Raw genomic sequence first — 17,636 nt, 5'->3', positions numbered from 1 at the left:
ATTCTCTCAAATTAAGTACTCAAGGGAAGCTCTTGTCAGAAGATCAGTGAACTTTGATTTCTGACAAAGCTCTGGGAAGTTACTATAACCAAGGAACCAAGGAGCATGTCTTTAAGTCAGAACTAACTCGAGGATTAAGTTTATTGTGTGTGTGTGGGGGGAGGGGGGGCTTGGTAAGGTGGGGCACTTAACCAATAGTCAGTGGAAGACCTCACAATTCTGTTTCTGGTAAATATTGAAAGATGACTCTATCCATGAGACCTCTTAACCATGTGAGCTTACAAAGATTTTAATTCCTACTTACAGAAAACAGCAAAATTTCGCTTTGTTGAAACTCATCTTCGGTAGGCTACGTATTAAGAGCAATTTTTTCCCATCTCTCCTGAGGACTGAGGCCAGTGCTCAGATTCAATACTAGAAGAAAACTAATGATAATAATAATAATAATAATAATAATAATAATAATAATAATAATAAAAGAATGGCTTCTCTTCAACTTGGTACAGAGGAAGATCGTTTGGACAGGTACTGGGATGGATTTTTGAAAGTTGTGATCCTCTGGGACTAAACTTTTTTGCTCAGTATTTGTAAATCAAAATATTATAAAGCAGAATTAACAATGTAAGTGGTTAAACCCTACCTAATTAATACAGAACCCAAGCAGATTTCCAAAAACCTCCTTTTCATTATAATAATTTCTCCAAGCTTCCAAAAGTGTAACTTATGAGCAAAACTGGGACTAAGTTGTCACATTCGTTAGTAAGCAAACACACCGTTTGAGGGCCTTAAGGAAGCCATTGCTTGTTAGTGAGGTTTATAGAACATTTCTTTCCAAATGTGGTTAGAGAGTAGGGCATGGTGATGCATAACCTTAACCCCAGCACTGGGCAGGCAGAGGTGGGTAGATCTCTTCTACCTGAGTTCTAGCCCAGCCTGGTCTATATAGAGAGTTCAAGGCTGGCCAGGGCTACAGAGTAAGGACCCTGTCGCATAAAGCAAACAATCAACCAAATGGAAAAAGTGGAAAAAACTAATCTGCCAGGCAGTGGAGTCTTGACTTCTAGAATCTGTGTACCGTGCTTGATAGATTCCTCCCTTATATTAGTAGCAGTTATGTAAAGCATCCTTAAAAAATACTGACAACAATGCAAAGAGCTGACTAGCACATAGCTGGTATGGGCCTGTTTTATGTTTGTAAAAGTGCCACAAAAATTGCAATTATAAGATAGAAATGATCTCAAAATCAAAATAGAGATAGGAAAATAAGATTTTCTTTCTCTTTCTTACTAGCTTTTCTACTTAGGTAAACTCTGATTGTGTGTGTGTGTGTGTGTGTGTGTGTGTGTGTGTGTGTATGTGTGTGTGTGTGTAGTTTGCTTGGAAGCATAATTACTTCCTGTTTTACCAGAGTGCATTTTAAAGAGTGTGTGAACCCAAAATCTGAATCATCAGGGGTAAGAACATGAAGCTGCTGGTTCTCAAAAGACATAATTGTTGCACCCAATAAAATATCTTCTGGTTTTTTTTGTTTTGTTTTGTTTTTTTCTGTTGTTGTTGTTCTTTGACTTTTATTTTTTGCTATGCTATGCTAAAATAAGGTTATTTTCTATGCTGAAAGTTTTATGTCAATTTGACACAAGCTACATCATTCAAGAGGAGGGAACCCAATTAAGAAAATACCTCCGTAAGATACAGCTGCAGGCAAGTCTATAGGGCATTTTCTTAATTGGTGATTGATGGGGAAGATCCAGCACATTGAGAGTGGTGCCATCCCTGTGCTGGTGTTCTGAATAACTCATGGGGAACAAGCCAGTAAGCAGCACTCTTCCATGGCCTCTGCATCAGCTCCTGGTTCCAAGTCCCTGCCCTGTGTGAGTTCCTGTCCTCACTTCCTTCGGTGATGAACAACAATGCGGAAGTACATGTCTGATAAACCCTTTCCTCTCCAACTTGCTTTTTGGTCATGGTGTTTCATCACAGCAATAGAAAACCTAACTAAGTCATGTGCCCTTAAGAAGTTATTTGATTTTATTTACATTAACGAAAAACTGAAAAGTTGAAGATATTTTGCTATTTCATTGCTTTTAGGAATTACTGCATATTCCTATTGCAGCTCCAGAGCAAAGCAAAACTAAATAACAGTAGATACACTGGGCAGCTGGACTTGTGATGACTCCAAAATTGGCAGTTTAGGCATCTCACTTCATTCAATGGAGAAAAAGTCTGGTATCTTTATGACCTTGCTGGGGAAAAAAAAATCCCTCTATTGTTATATTTGTCTTCAATCATATGGCATGTTATAATGGAGTTCTAGGAAAAGTCAAAACTCATCACCCCACAGCACAGGAACAAAGTGATCTCAAATAATAACTAGATACAGTTTCTGTTAAGACTGGGGCGGGCTTCATGTCAAATGGAAGCCCATTGCTGTTGGTCTCCATGAGGTTAAATTGCTAAGTAAAGGTGGAACCAAACTTTTCTGATACAAGTCTCCTGGGTTACTTTGCTGTCAAACAAACACATGCGACTCACGGGCACTAAGTTGTCGGAGCAGGGAGAGTGAACAGCCAGCATCCTAATGGATCTAGAAACTTATCTCAAATAAGAGGGCACGACAAACTTGTTTTAAGTCTGTTCTTGATAGGCATAGTGGACTTTTCATTCTCTCAGAGAAATTTGAACCAATATGTGGTCCTCTAGTCATAATGACACATAAAACAACATCTTTTTGATGGCTCAGAATAGAAATGTCATTGATTAGTCAAATGGGAATCAAACCCAGAGTGTATGTATCTATCAGCTTGAGCTACTATAAAAACAACAAATAAACAACATCATCAGCCGCAGCAAACATGGCAGGGGGATATTGCTTGACCCTTAATGGGCTTTTTGCTTGTTATTTATTTACTTGGTTTTTTCAACTTTACACAAACTAGGATCCTCTGGAAAGAGAGAACCCCACTTAATAAAATGCTTTCGTCAGATTGGCTTACAGGTAAGTAGGTACGTTTTGTTGTTGTTGTTGTTTTCTGGTTTGGGTTTTGTTTTTTTTTTTTCCTTCTTATTCATCAATGATTGGTGTGGAGGGGCCCAGCCTACTGTGGGCAGTGCCACCCCTGAACAAGTGGTATCAGAAAGGTTGGGAAGCTGGCCAGGCAGCAGCACTCCTCCAAGGCCTCTGCCTCAGTTCCTGTCTCCAGGCCCCTGCCTTGAGTTTCTGCCCCAACTTCCTTCAGTGATGGAGGATGACATGAAAGCATTAGACAAGATGAAGCCTTTCCTTGGACAACCGGACATCTCTACCCAGGCTCAGGGAATATCACAAAAGAGAAAGCAGAAAGAATGTAAGAGCCAGAGGACAGAAAGATGTGTAGCAAAAAACAAACAAACAAACAAAAAACCCAACAACAACAAAAAAACAAACATCTTCTAGACAAGAAGACTGTTGTATTCATGAACCCAGGGCAGCTGCAGTTCTCTGTATAAGACTTGAAGGTGAAAGGGTTCATCACTTTTATGTCATGGGTAGGAGAGGGGCCCATGAGCTCCCATCCCTCCTTTAGGGTCATTCGGCATAGTTAGTATTTGCTGATGGACAATGCCATAGTCTTCAAGGCTGCAAGTAGCCACTGGGAAGTTGCCTGTGTTTTCAGCAAGCTCTTACCCATTCTCCTGCAAGCAATCTCATTAAACTCAGCTGGTCACACACATAAACAAGGCATGAAACTAGGAGGAGGATTTACTGGGGGAGAGAGGAATAGAAGGGCGAACATTTCTAAAATTGTATACATGTTAAAAACTGTCAGACAACTTTTAAAAAACACACTATGTGCGGCTTGGATAGCTGACATTTATTTTCTCATCATTCTAGGGGCTGAAATCTTTGGTAAGTATGTCATGACAGTTTTTTGGAGAGCCCCACTCTCTTCCTTCTTCCCTCCCCCCCCCCTTTCCAGTGTCCCTCATTATCCTGCAGCTGGTCAAGTAGGCCAGGTTGCATAGAAAAGGAACATCAAGGATGTGCATGCCCCTACCTCCCAAGTTCTGGGATTTTTAAGTATACATAAATAGTTGCTGTCATTGGTGTTGGTGGTAAATGCTGTCTGTATTCACACGGAGACACAGTGTAGTCTCTGAGCCCAAGTACATAGAGAAAGGGAAACATTTAGAAACCCATGTACTGCTACAGAGAGGCCTAGTACCCCAGCTTCCAGCAGAGCCAAGAGAGCTGGAGGCCTTTCCTTTCCCCCACAGAGCAAAAGGATGGTGTTGAATCCAAGTTTTGAGACAACAAAGGATAAAAGTGAACTTGGAACAGAAAAGTTGACATACTTTACACCTGGTATTTTGCTCAAGATATCTACCCCACCATGAGAATCAAGGTGTTGAGAAGAGAGAGACCTCAAAAACAGGGTGATGGCACAAGAGGGATGGAGGGAATGACTGCAACTCGCTCCCAGGAACTGGAGAAAATTTAAAAATAGAAGGAAAATTAAAAAGAATGTTGGAGTCCATCAGTCTTCTATGCTAGTCATTCTTGCTTTTATCCTCATTAGAATCCATCAGTTTTCTATGCTCGTCATTTTTGCTTTTATCTTCCCCCCTTCATCAGCATCTTCATCTTCTTCACCTTCATTCTCATCCCCTTCTTCATCAGTATCTTCTTCATCATCCTCATCACCTTCTACTTCTCCACTATCCATATCAGGAGCCAAACAGCGCTGTAAGGGATTCGATGACCTCTCCTGATATCTACACCTGCAGCAGTATGGTCAGTAACCAGGTAAGGAAACTCTCTGGCTCTTCATGCTGCAGCTTCCTGCTGGCCTGAGTCTGTGTTTGCCTTGAGCTGTTTGATAAATCCTTTCCAGGTTTTCATTTGTTTCCGGTGGGCTTTGAAGGTAAACCACCACTCCCATTCAAATGAAATTCTTTGGAAAGAATTTTATTTTCAAAGTAAGGATTCTCATCAAAATAAAAATCTACCTCCAACAGATAGTCATAGCCTCCAGTGAGGGATGGGGGCACCCACCCATCTTAAAGTTTTTAACACAGAAACGATCCTGTCCACAGGAAGAAAAGGGACAGAAAATAGAGCAGAGACTAAAGGATGGCCCACCTGGGGATCCATCCTGTCTGTGGATACCAAACCCTACACTGTTGCTGTGGTTAAGAGGCGCTTGTTGACAGGAACCTGGTGTGGCTGCTCCTTGGGAGGCCGGGCCAGCAACTGACCAATATAGATGTGGATGCTTGGAGCTAACCATCAGATTGAGTTCAGGAACCCTGTAGGGGAGCTGTGGATGGAATAGAAGAGCAGAGCGGGATTGTAACCCTGTAGGAAGAACAACATAGGCTGCCCGGACCACCCAGTTATCCCAGAGACAATATCACTAACCAAGGAGTGTACAGAGAAGGATCCATGACTCCAGATACATATGTAGCAGAGGATGGCCTTGCCTTCTAGCAATGGCAGGGGAAGTCCTAGGTCCTGTGTAGGTTTGATGCCCCAGCGTAGGGGAAATGGTAGAGCGATTGGGTGCAAGAGGGTGGGTGGGTGGCGGAGTACCCTCATGGAGGCAAAGGGGAGGGAGGAGAGGGTGGATGTGGGTTGGGTGGCTTGTGAAGGGGTAACCGGGAAGTGTGATATCATTTGAGATGTAAACAAATGGAATAATTAATTGAAAAAATGAAAAAAAATACTTTAGAAACATTAAATCAGTTTATCCTCTTTTAAAAAAATCATCCAAATAGTGGCGGTGCACGCCTTTAATCCCAGCACTTGAGAGGCAGAGGCAGATGGATCTCTGAGTTCGAGGCCACCCTGGTTTTACAGGACCAGTTCCAGGACACCCAGGGCCACACAGAGAAACCACCCTTCTCCCCATCTCGGAAAAACAAAAACAAATGAAAATCTCTTTTGTAACCTGGTTTTGTGTCTTCAAATTCCATCCCTTCGAGTCTGGTCAAATACTGCAAGGCCTCTTCATCTCCTTCCCCAAGCAGGAACACTTGCGGATGGTTGGCAAATGTTGTTAGCCAAAAGTTTGGAATTTTGGTGATCAATTCTGACCTCTTCTGAAAAATAAAATTGTCAGTGGAGTTTGTTACACTTTTGTTCTACTTTCAAAATGTCCTCATTGGCTTCTTCGTTAAGTCTATCTCATTCTGTAGTTTATCCCGATGTTCAATTACTTCTTGTGGTTCATATTCTCTCTTCGACAGGAAGGGAGAGCCCAATGTGTTCTCAAGGCAGGTGCCAATCTGTGATTCTTCAGCTGAGTCAGGAATGCAGACTGCTGTATCAGGGCCTTGGCAAGAGCCAGAGGTGTGTGTGTGTGTGCCACATCAAGTGGTGGGTACCCCATGCTCACATCAGGAAGAAATTCACAAGCATTCACAACTGACTGTTTTGAGATTTGTAAAAAACAACAAAAAAATTGTTTTACAAGATGTATTTATTTTGTCTGGGTGTTTTGCCTAGACCTTAGTGTCCAGAAAAGAGTCTTAAGTCCCATGGAACTGGAGTTATAGTTGATTGTGAGCCAACATTCGGGTACCAGGAATTGAATCTTGATCTGCAAAAGCAACAAATGTTCTGAGACAGGGTTTCTCTGTATAGTCCTGGCTGTCCTGGAACTCACTCTGTAGACCAGGCTGGCCTCGAACTCAGAAATCCCCCTGCCTCTGCCTCCCAAGTGCTGAGATTAAAGGCGTGGGCCACCACCGCCCGGCTGCAACAAATGTTCTTAACCATTGTGCTGTCTCTCCAGCCAAGGGGTTTTGATGACTTAGCTCCAGTCTAACTAAGCCAACACTACAACTCAAGGGCTTTCTTTCTGGTTGGCCTAAGACTTTCTTTTAACTTAAAATGCATAACATTGTAATATTTTCCTTAATCTTTGAGAATATTGTGGGACATCTGGGTTGTTTCCAGCTTCTCACTATCACAGGCCTCTATGAACATAGTGGAACACATGCCTCTGTGGCACGGTGGGACATCTTTTGGGTATATTCCCAAGAGTGGTGTAGCTGGGTCTTCAGGTAGATCTATTTCTAATTTTCTGAGGAACCTCCAGATTGATTTCCAGAGTGGTTTGTGCCAGTTTGCAATCCCACCAGCCACTGAGGAGTGTTCCTCTTTCTCCACATCCTCTCCAACATGTGTTGTCACCTGAGGTTTTGATCTTAGCCATTCTGATTGGTGGAATCGCAGGGTCATTTTGTTTTGCATTTCTCTGATCACTAAGGACTTTGAACATTTCTTTAGGTGCTCATCAGCCATTCAAGATTCCTCAGTTGTGAAATCTCGGTTTAGTTCTATACCCCATTTTTTGATTGGGTTGTTTGGTTTTTTTGGTAGTTAGCTTCTTGAGTTCTTTATATATTTTGGATAGTAGTCTTCTATCAGATGTGTGGTTAGTGAAGATTTTTTTTCCCCAATCTGTAGGTTGCCGATTTCTCTTATTGACTATATCCTTTGCCTTACAGAAACTTTCCAGTTTCATGAGGTCCCATTTATCAATTCTTGATCTTAGAGCATGAGCCATTGGAGGTCTGTTTAGGAAATTTCCCCCTGTGCCAATGAGTTCAAGGCTCTTTCCCACTTTCTCTTCGATTAGATTCAGGGTATCTGGTATTATGTTGAGGTCCTTGATCCACTTGGTCTTGAGCTTTGTGCAACGTGACAAATATGGGTCTATTTTCATTTTTTCTACATATAGACATCCAGTTAGACCAGCAACATTTATTGAAGCTGCTTTCTTTTTTCCATTGTATATTTTTGGCTTTTTTGTTAAAGATCAAGTGTCTGTAAGTATATGGTTTTATTTCTGGGTCTTCAATTCTATTCCATTGATCAACGTGTCTGTTTCTGTACCAATACCATGCAGTTTTTAATCACTACTGCTCTGCAGTACAGCTTGAGGTCATGGATGGTGATTCCTCCAGCTGTTCCTTTATTGTTAAGAATTGTTTTTGCTAGTCTGGGTTTTTTGCCTTTCCAGATGAATTTGAAAATTTTTCTTTCCATATCTTTGAAGAATTGTGTTGGGATTTTGATGGGGATTGCATTGATTCTATAGATTGTCTTTGGTAGGATGGCCATTTTTACTATGTTAATTCTGCCAATCCATGAGCATGGAAGATCTCTACATTTTCTGAGATCTTCTTCAATTTCTTTCTGATCGTATTCACACCCTGCTCCTTTCAGATGCACCTCCCACCTCTCCTCCCCTCCCAACTTTGTGTCCTCCTATTTCATTTTATTTACTTTTAAATTATTTCATACAATGCATTTTGAGGGAACAGAAGCACTGAGCCCATACTAATGAATGAAACATTCTAAAAGTGTGGTTTATCTGTACAAAGCTTCCAGGAATCATGGATTTATGTTTTGTTGTTGTTGTTTGTTTGTTTCTGTTGTTGTTTTGTTCTGCTTTGTTTGGGTTTTACAGACAGGGATTCATGCTGTAACTCTTGTTGTGCTGTCACTCTCTATATTGACCAGGCTGGCCTCGAACTCACAGAGATCTGCCTGCCTCTGTCCCCCAAGTGCTGGGATTAAAGGTGTGCACCACCACTACCTGGCTGACTTTATATTTTGTATTTTTTTTATTGGTTTTTATTTCAAAATAAAATGTAGAGAATAGCATACACAATGCAGCAGCCCAGTTTGTTCAACATATAAATTTTACATAGCAGAAATTTTAAATGACCTTACAGTAAGTGAGTGAATGTGTCACAAAACTTTCCCCAAATACTTATGGATCCTTCATGGCACTTTTACATTATTTTATAAATATGATTCAGGGATTACTATCATTGAAATCTAAACATCTTTTGAAACATTCACATATATGAGGGTAAAACATATGGTGTAGAAGAATTTGAAGTAGAAGGAGAGATGAATCTTTTTTAAAAAATATTTTATGTTGGTATTGTTTGGAGGTGTAGCAGTAAATTAATACAGCACTATAAGAAACAAACACTGCTTTTGAATAGTATTGAGGTAGTATTGAAGAAACACCTCAGGCCAAAGAGGAAGGCAACACTAAGTGATGGGTTTGAACAAACATTTACAAGGCGGTTTAGAAACATGTTCATTCAATAAAACAACAGTAGTGATTCCTCTCCAGCCCGCAGAGCCTATAACCCCCAAGCCATGTACTATCCAAGTTTGTGGTAACAGGCATGAGTTCTCTTTGGTAAATGTGGCCTTCAATGCAGCCAGAAAGTGGTGGGTTACACCCATAACCTTCATGCTGTATTGCCTCAATGGGTACATGTTGCCTAGCAGGACAGTATTGTGGCATTCAGGATCTGCTGCTGAATAGTACCATTGATGGCTTTTCTCCCTCAGTGGCCTGTATAGCAGCTTCTGGCACTATGAAGGCTAGCCAGCAATGATGAAGTTTCCAGGTAAGTTCCAGCTTGATCTTTCTACCTCGTACAACTGAAGCGTGCTATGTCTTAAAAAATACAGTCTTACTATCTAGGTATAGTAGGCAGCCAAGAGGAATGGCAACAGTGTGTGCTGTTTGGGGAGCTCCTGGGGCCTCCCTGATCAATAATTTGCAGGGGGTATTCTTCACCTGGCACTGACATATTCACTTGATCATCCATGTTTTCTTGAGGATGCAGTGTCTGACCATGAAGTGTTCACATTCTTGTATTTCTTTTAAATGGGCTTTTGATTACTCTCAATAACTGTCAGTTGATGAGAGAGAGAGAGAGAGAGAGAGAGAGAGAGAGAGAGAGAGAGAGAGTGTAGGGAAANTGTATTTCTTTTAAATGGGCTTTTGATTACTCTCAAAAACTGTCAGTTGGTGAGAGAGAGAGAGAGAGAGAGAGAGAGAGAGAGAGAGAGAGAGAGAGAGAGAGAGATTTGACACTTGCCTGAGAAGAAAATAATTAAGAATCAACGACAATAGACATTTTTTTTATAAGAAAGAAACATATATAGGTGGAGTTTATTTAAGGGTACATAAAAGAGGAGCAGAGTCGTGTGGTCATTCTGAGCTCCAACACTGGACTTTACAGCAGACATCCCAGAAAATCAGAACTGGAGGGTTCCTTTTTATGTGGCCGACTAGACAGAAGCTGGAGGTGCCAACTTGCTGGCCATATACATGCAGGTTAGCTCTCTATCTCTGTAACAAAATACATTAAAGGAGTTTTACCAAAGAAAGGCTAATTGGGGCTTGTAGTTTTAGAAGTTTCAGTCTGTGTCAGCTGGCTCTGTTGCTTTGCAGAGGCAGAACATTACAGCACGTTGTGAGATAAAGCTGCTTAGCTCACCATGGCCAGTGAGAGAAGTGAGGACGAGGATAGGGCCTGAGTTCCAAAATCTCCTCTGAGGATGGCATACCTCTGAATAGCTTAACCACCTCAACCCTGCCCCAGGCATGTGATAGAGCCTGGGGACCAAATGTTCAAAACAAGGTCCTTGGGTGACATTTAAGATCCAAACCATAATAGTATTACAGAGAAAGTTGAGGGCTAGCATAGCACAGGGAGGCCCTGTTGCTATCCCCTGTACTATAAGAGAGAAGTGGAGCAAAGCAAGGAGGGAGGGAGAGAGGGAGGGAGGGAAGGAGGGAGGGAAGGATTCTTTTTAAAGTATTTTTTAAGAATAAAGAAAGGGAGAAAGGGAGTGGGGAGAAGACAGACAGATAGTCACACACAGAGACAGAGAAGAGAGAGAGGCAAGAGTCATGTTGGGGTGATTATTTGTAAATATAAAGTAATAAAGGTGTATATGATAGGAATATTTTCAGATTAGTATGAAATTTAACAGGTTCTTTGCCTTTTATTTACCTGGCCCAGTGGTTCTCAATTAGATAGTGAATCCCCCTTTCCCCAGTAGCCATTGACAAAGGCTAGAGGTTTTTTTGTTGTCGCACTGAAAGAACTGAAACTACTGTTTAGCAGAGATAGGGGATAATGCCAAGATTCCTAAGTGGCAGTTGGACATCCTCTTCAACAGAGACTATCTGGAGTTCAGTATCAACGAGTCCTTTATTTAGTGGTTCTGGTTACTGAAATAGGATCTGGTCCAGTCTGTTTGGCCTCTTTATCTAGTTTATGTCCTCAGCTGTGATCCAATTGTCTGTTTAGGTCCCTCTTGAGTTGTCTTACAATTTGTGGACATTTTCCTCTGCAGTGTCAACATATTGTCTAACCCACCTAGTAAAATTTTACTGTTTTTCACCTCCTATATTTCCTTCACTATTCTGTTTTTTTTTTTTTTTTTTTTTTTTTATAATTTTTGGTTTTCCTGGTGGAGATTCACAATCTATTTTGTCATGTCCCACATTTTCCTTTGAAATTTTGAGAATTTTATAATATTTTTGTACAGTATACATTAAATTCCTTGCCCGCTGATTACAATATCTTTGCCCTTGGGATTTGTTTCTGTTGTTTGTTTACTCTCTGAATTGTTTGCTCTCTGAATTGTGTGCCATGGTTACTTTCTTTTCTACATGTCTATTAATTTTATATGACGTGTTAGGTATTATAGATCTTAGGTTTCTAGGAGTCTAGATGTTTATGATGATAATTTTGAACAGTTTTTTTTTTCAATGTTGTACAAAGGGGTGCTTCCTCTATTTTCTCTAGCTCTATAGTTACAGCTTAAAACAGTGAACAGATATTTCTGTCACTCATTACTCCATCACTAAACATTTAGTAAACATCACTAAACATCCATAAACATTTAGTAATTTTCTTCCAACTTATTTGCTGCAAAACATGGGGAGTGTGTGCAGAAAGTATCATATCGATTGTGTTCTTCAGGAAAGGTCCATGGTAAGGCAGGCAGATGAATGTCTTAGGTTACTTAGCCCCAAATGCAAATACCTTTTAACAGACGACTTAATTCTTCCTTTTTGGGGGATGCATACCCCTTCATTTTGGACCCCTTTCCTCTATTTGACTAGTACTCTGTGTCTGTAAGAACATTCTCTCATAGCATTCTCTCTTAACTATACTTTAAGTTTAGCAGATCTTCAGCACAGTCCAACCATGAATGGGAGGGAATAAAACCAAATAGTTTTGGAGAAGAAGTAGCTTTCAGATATTTAATGATAATATAACTTTTTTATGCTGTTCTATAGTTTTAAGGCTTTTGTGTGTATGTTCTCACTTGACTCTCTATAGACGCTTGTAAATTAGGAAGACTAAGTTTAACAGCATCACTTTACAGGTTTGCTCAGGCTCACCCAATTAGGGAAGCACAGGACAAAAAGATTAGACTGTTGGTTTGATCTTCTAACTTCAAGGGTATTACAAGCTAATATCGGGATAAGCAAATCCCAACAATGAGTGCATTAAGATATTAAAAGAATAGTAGATTTTAGACCATCATCTAGACTCAGCCCTAATCAGAGATAAAATACTGCTCCTAAACACCAAGATTTAATTAAATGTGATGTTGTACCTCTTGATTCTACATAAGTATAATCAAGGAAGTATAGGGTTTCCGGTAATAATGGCAGATGATTGAATAGTATGTAATTTTGTTAGTTAGATAATCTTCACCTTTGAGATAATTTTATATTAATTAGTTAATGTACTGTAATACCTTTCAGATCTGTGTTTTCACTTTGCACACTGGAAGTTGTCTATGGTAAAAGAGGGTCTGAAATTGTACATGGAAAATTCCAGAAGCAAGTAACTCATGTTTTAAACTGCACACAATTTTGAGTATATAAAATTATTTTTTTTACAGATCTACTCTATTGTCTTTGAGACCTGAGTCATCCGTTGTCCACAGTATCCATAATGTATACACTACCTATTAGTCACCTTAGTAGCTATCTCAGTTACCCTAAAGAACTACAATGTGTCAGTCTTTGTGTGCAAGTTGATCTTATACTTTATACTGCCCCCAAACTTCAAGAGTATTATTACAAAGGAGGCACCAGGGTATAAAACATAAACACATATGGTTGAACTAAATGCTGTATAGCCATGTTGTAGGGCATAGAAGAGAAAGTGTATAGCCTATGTTGAGTTTGGTACCATTTCAGGAATCCAGAGGAAGACCTTAAAACATGAAGGAAAGGCTACCTTAATCAATATATTTATTATGATATATAAAAATTAGAAATATATTGTCAATAATAAAAATAAGTAGTAAAAATAAGTAAGAAGTCAGGAGTACTAATATCAGAATTTTATAGTGTTCTATATAAATAGGGAGTTTAAAATATAAGAAATTAAATAAATCTGGAATAGGCAAGGGTTGTTTCAGATTTTTTTTTAAACCTGATAAGACTTCTAGGTTAGAAGGGAAAAAGAGGAAATAGTATGTGTGCTAAATCAGTTGATAAGCAAAAAAATTTCTTGTGTGCTGAAGATAGGACAAGAACACTCTGTCTATGCTGAGGAAACAGGAGGAGTTGCTCAAGCTTTGGAAGACCCCAGGTACAATATGGGTGTTATGAATACTTAAGAATTATAAGTACAAAACTGCTGTTCTAAAGATTCAGGCCTCCAAGAAAAAAGTGCAACAAAACTTCAGAATAAAGGAAGTGTTTGTAAACCTTTTCTTAATAAAGTTATTCTAACAAGGACGTTTTTAATTACCTTCTGTATGTCCCTTGTCAGTGAACTAGATTTTTGCCCAGCATGGGATTTAATCCTAGGAAAGAGAAGGATGTATAATTCTTGAGTCAGGGTTGATCTTTAGAGCTATGTCCTAAAATCTAGGCTTATATTATTGTCCATCAAAAAAACAACATAATTTTTTTTCTAAATTCAGAGACATTTCTTAAGAAAATGTCCTATATAACTATGAAACATATAAGTCAAACTATAATTATTCTTGTGAATTTGCCTGCTGGTTGTACTAAAGATGAGTTGATCTGGGAGAAGACACTTAAGTCACAAAACCTTAATCAAGGGATGACTTTAATTATAACTCGTCACGGTCGAGATTGTTTAGGTATAACCCTTGGGCTGAGCATACTCTCATCTAGGAAATGTTCTTTTCTCCTGATGATGATGAACAACGGCTGTCTGAAGCCATTTGTCCTCACTTGGCAAGGACAGCAGACTACTTCCTCTTTTTCCTTCAGAGGTGAGTGATTTCTCATGTCCTCAGAATGATCTAATTCACAGGAAGTCGTGTCGACCTACTGAATTAATTACTATCATTAGCAATATCATTGTATCATCAGGAGTCATTATATTGCTACATTTCTTCAGCAGGACAGCAGTATTTGATTTTCCCTTGGGTTCCTGGACTACCTAGTCCTATGTTCTTGGCCATGTAAGCAGAGTCAGGCATGGGTTCTATCTCATGAGGTTGGCTTTACGTTCAATCAGTCACTGGTTGGTTATTTCCATAATGTTGGTATGAATGTTGCATCAGTGTATCATGTAGCTAGGTCACCCACCTTTATAGACTGAAGTGTTTATAGCTGGGCTGGTATTTCTTTCTCCTCTGATACTATACAAAGTACCTTCCAGTATTCTGAAAACTATTCATCAGGGATAGAGGCTCCAGTTAAGCACCAGTTCAACTTCTCAGTGTTCAATGAGACATGTAGGTGTTGTCTTCAGTATAAGAAGAAGAATTAAAAAATTCAAGTGAAGCTCAGTGTTTTATTCCTACCCAGCAGTTTTGGTAAGTAAGTATTCTACCAAGAAACCATGTCTTTATTTGGGGTATGCAGAAAGCACCTTCATTCACTGCATGGTTTAAGCTACTGACCTATCGGGAATCTTCACTGAGATCGTTGCTTTGTTTTCATTTCATTTTATATTTAGAATGAGCTTGTTACATTAGAGTTATTACAGATTTGGGGGTAACATTTATTCATCAATTTTTTTTGCTTCAACTAATAAAGAAATTGAAGCTAACACCAGACGTAGGCACTTCTATGACACAACTGTGAAATGTATACAAGTGACTTAGATACTGAATGGTAAGAAGCCAGGATCATGCCCATAGAGTTAGAAACATATTCTCTTTTGAAGCTAGAAAAATATCCATTAGAACCATCCCTGTAGCATATGAGATGACAGGCAACACATTTGCTTATAGACTCAGAGACCAGTAGATGGTGGCTTTTTCTTCCTACTTTGTGATCATACACTAAGAGTTTATGCACGCTAAAAAGAATTCAGAAATCCTTTGGGTTAATACCAAAGTAGTAAGGACAAATAAGCCCCAAAGAACAAGACTACAGGCATCAATATTTGGGTTATTTATCATTGACTCAAAAGAAAGGCATGGTGGAACACACACCAAATCTTTTAACCTAGTACAAAGCTCATATCTAGAAAAGAAGTTTGGCTGTGGCTAAATGCACTGTGAATTTTCAAACATACCTGAAGTCTCCTAAAAATTTTAGAGAATTGTGCTCCCAACCATTCTATGAACCCTTGCATCTAAAATAGCCTTTGGATGCTCGTGAGATGTCTCAACAGTTGAGAGCATTGGCTACTCTTTCAGAGGTCCTAGGTTCAATTCCCAGCAACTACGTGGTGGTTCACACCAACCTATAAGGGTATCTGATGCCCACTTCTGACTTGCGAATGTATATGCAGCAAAGCACTCATACATTAATAAAATAAAATAAAATAAAAATCTCTTTAAAAGTAGCTTTTGACTACTTGGGGTTTTGAAATAAACTTTGAATCTTCAAACCAGCATGAGCAAAAGGCTGGCTATGAAAGCTGTGTTCTCCCAAAGAAGGAAGGATTATGTTGCCATGTCTGTGTCAGATATATCAGAAGACCAAGAGCAAGTGTCTGGGGAAGCAAAGAACAGAGCTCCTTCCATGTTAACCTTTTGAGCTTTCTTTCCCCTCTCTATCTTGATCCTTTAGCTTCATACGACCTTCAATTTTTGGATCCAAATGGACTTGAAACATATTTTTTTCCCAAATTCTCTAATTTATGGTAGAATATTTGTGTAGCAAGTGTTTTCTTCTGTCTTATGAAGCTTCTAAGGTGATTCTAGCATAGTTCAAGGACTTACAGATCATTTCTTCATATCCACATTTCCTAGTGCTTAGATCAGTCACACGAAACAGGGAGGCACTGACTTGGCCAGTGCCCTCAACATAGTAAAAGAAAAACAAGTTTGTTGCTAATAAAGAAATGGCATTTCTTTCCCTTAAGCCATCGAGACAAATTACTCCCTGGGGCTTAGAGAACAGTTTCTGCCTCTGCCTTAGCAAATGCAGTGTGCAGGAAGGTGCAGTGTATCACCACTTTACAAACAGGTCTAGACATCAGACCATCTATTCCCTGCAAAAGTTAATAGCTATTGTTGCTTATGTTTTCACAAATGCAAGTAATTGCAAATATTAAATTAAAAATTTCAAGTAACTCACCAAAGCTTTTTGTTCCACGTTTCACGATATCCCCAAATATATTATTATAATTGCTAATAAGTATTAAATGCCTTAGCCAATACCTAAAACTTACTTTCAAAAATATATGAACAATGTTGTTTGGCAATCCTTAATTATTTTCTGTTTTTCTATGCTAAGAAAAGGCTTGATATGGACAAGGTGTTTATATATTACTTATAATTTAGACATATTTTGCTTAACTATTGTTACTCTTTCATTTTTCTTGCCAGAGGGCTGTAGATTGAGAGCAGTGGTGTGTGTGTGTGTGTGTGTGTGTGTGTGTGTGTGTGTGTGTGTGTGTGTATGTGTTGATAAATGTTTAACAACTGGCTCTCAAAAAACAAAACCCAAGAAGCCCTGATGGGTAGTATTTAGTAATACCCTGGTGTAAATAATCCCACTGAGTCCAATTCAAACCACCACTGTGACACCAACTGGGTCACAGAATTCCTGGAAATTTAGTAATTGGCTTTTGCTAGCCAGTTTGAGGGTGGACATCTGTTGGAGTTCCTGCCACTGCACAGTGAGGTCAGTCTTGTTGGAGAAAAGTGTCATTACTCATCAAGGGAAACTCGGAACAATAAACCAAAGTTTCTTTTGTCCCCTCCAACATTTTATTACAAAATATTCTATATATTTGAAGGTATTTTGTGGTAAATATATATATGCTCATTACCTACATTCAACTATTATTACTTTTTATAGTAGAGCACACGTCAATCAATCCATTCAGCCAATAATCCATCTTATTTCATAATACATTGCAAAGTGAATTTCAGACATCAATATTCTTCCTATTAGATACCACACCATGTGTAGCATTAGCTAGGTTTCACTGTATGTTTAAGGCCTTCTGAAGTAAAATTTATAAATTAAACATAAAAATTTAAGAGGCACACGCTCAAATTCCCACTGTTTGCGTCTGATTGCTGTGATGAATGACGTGACCACAAACAAGTTGAGGATGGAGAGGTTTCATGTCAGTTTACAGCTCCAAGACCACAATCCAACACTGAAGAAAGTCAGGCCAGGAACTTAAGGCAGAAACCTGGAGGCAGGGACTGAAGCAGAGTTCATGGCGAGTACTACTTATGGGCTTGCTCCCTGTGTCTGGCTTAGCTTGCTTTCTTATACAACCCAAGAATGGCCCTGCTCAGAGCAAACCCTAAAGCTAGGCATGGTTGTAATCCCAGCTCTCAAGAGACTGAGATGGGAGGGTTTCAAGTTTAACACACAGACACACAGAGACACACACAGACACAGACA

The 17,636-nt window shown here is 39.4% G+C and overlaps 1 pseudogene; it reads right to left on the bottom strand.

The window, feature by feature from the left end:
- Nucleotides 1–4,562: 4,562 nt before the first annotated feature.
- LOC110316749 overlaps nt 4,563–17,636 on the bottom strand; it is a 38,077-nt pseudogene continuing 25,003 nt past the window's right edge.

This window comes from Mus pahari, chromosome 2, assembly GCF_900095145.1.
Source record: "Mus pahari chromosome 2, PAHARI_EIJ_v1.1, whole genome shotgun sequence".
In the NCBI taxonomy this organism is placed as follows: Eukaryota; Metazoa; Chordata; class Mammalia; order Rodentia; family Muridae; genus Mus; species Mus pahari.
This window is presented reverse-complemented; position numbering and strand designations above follow the sequence as displayed.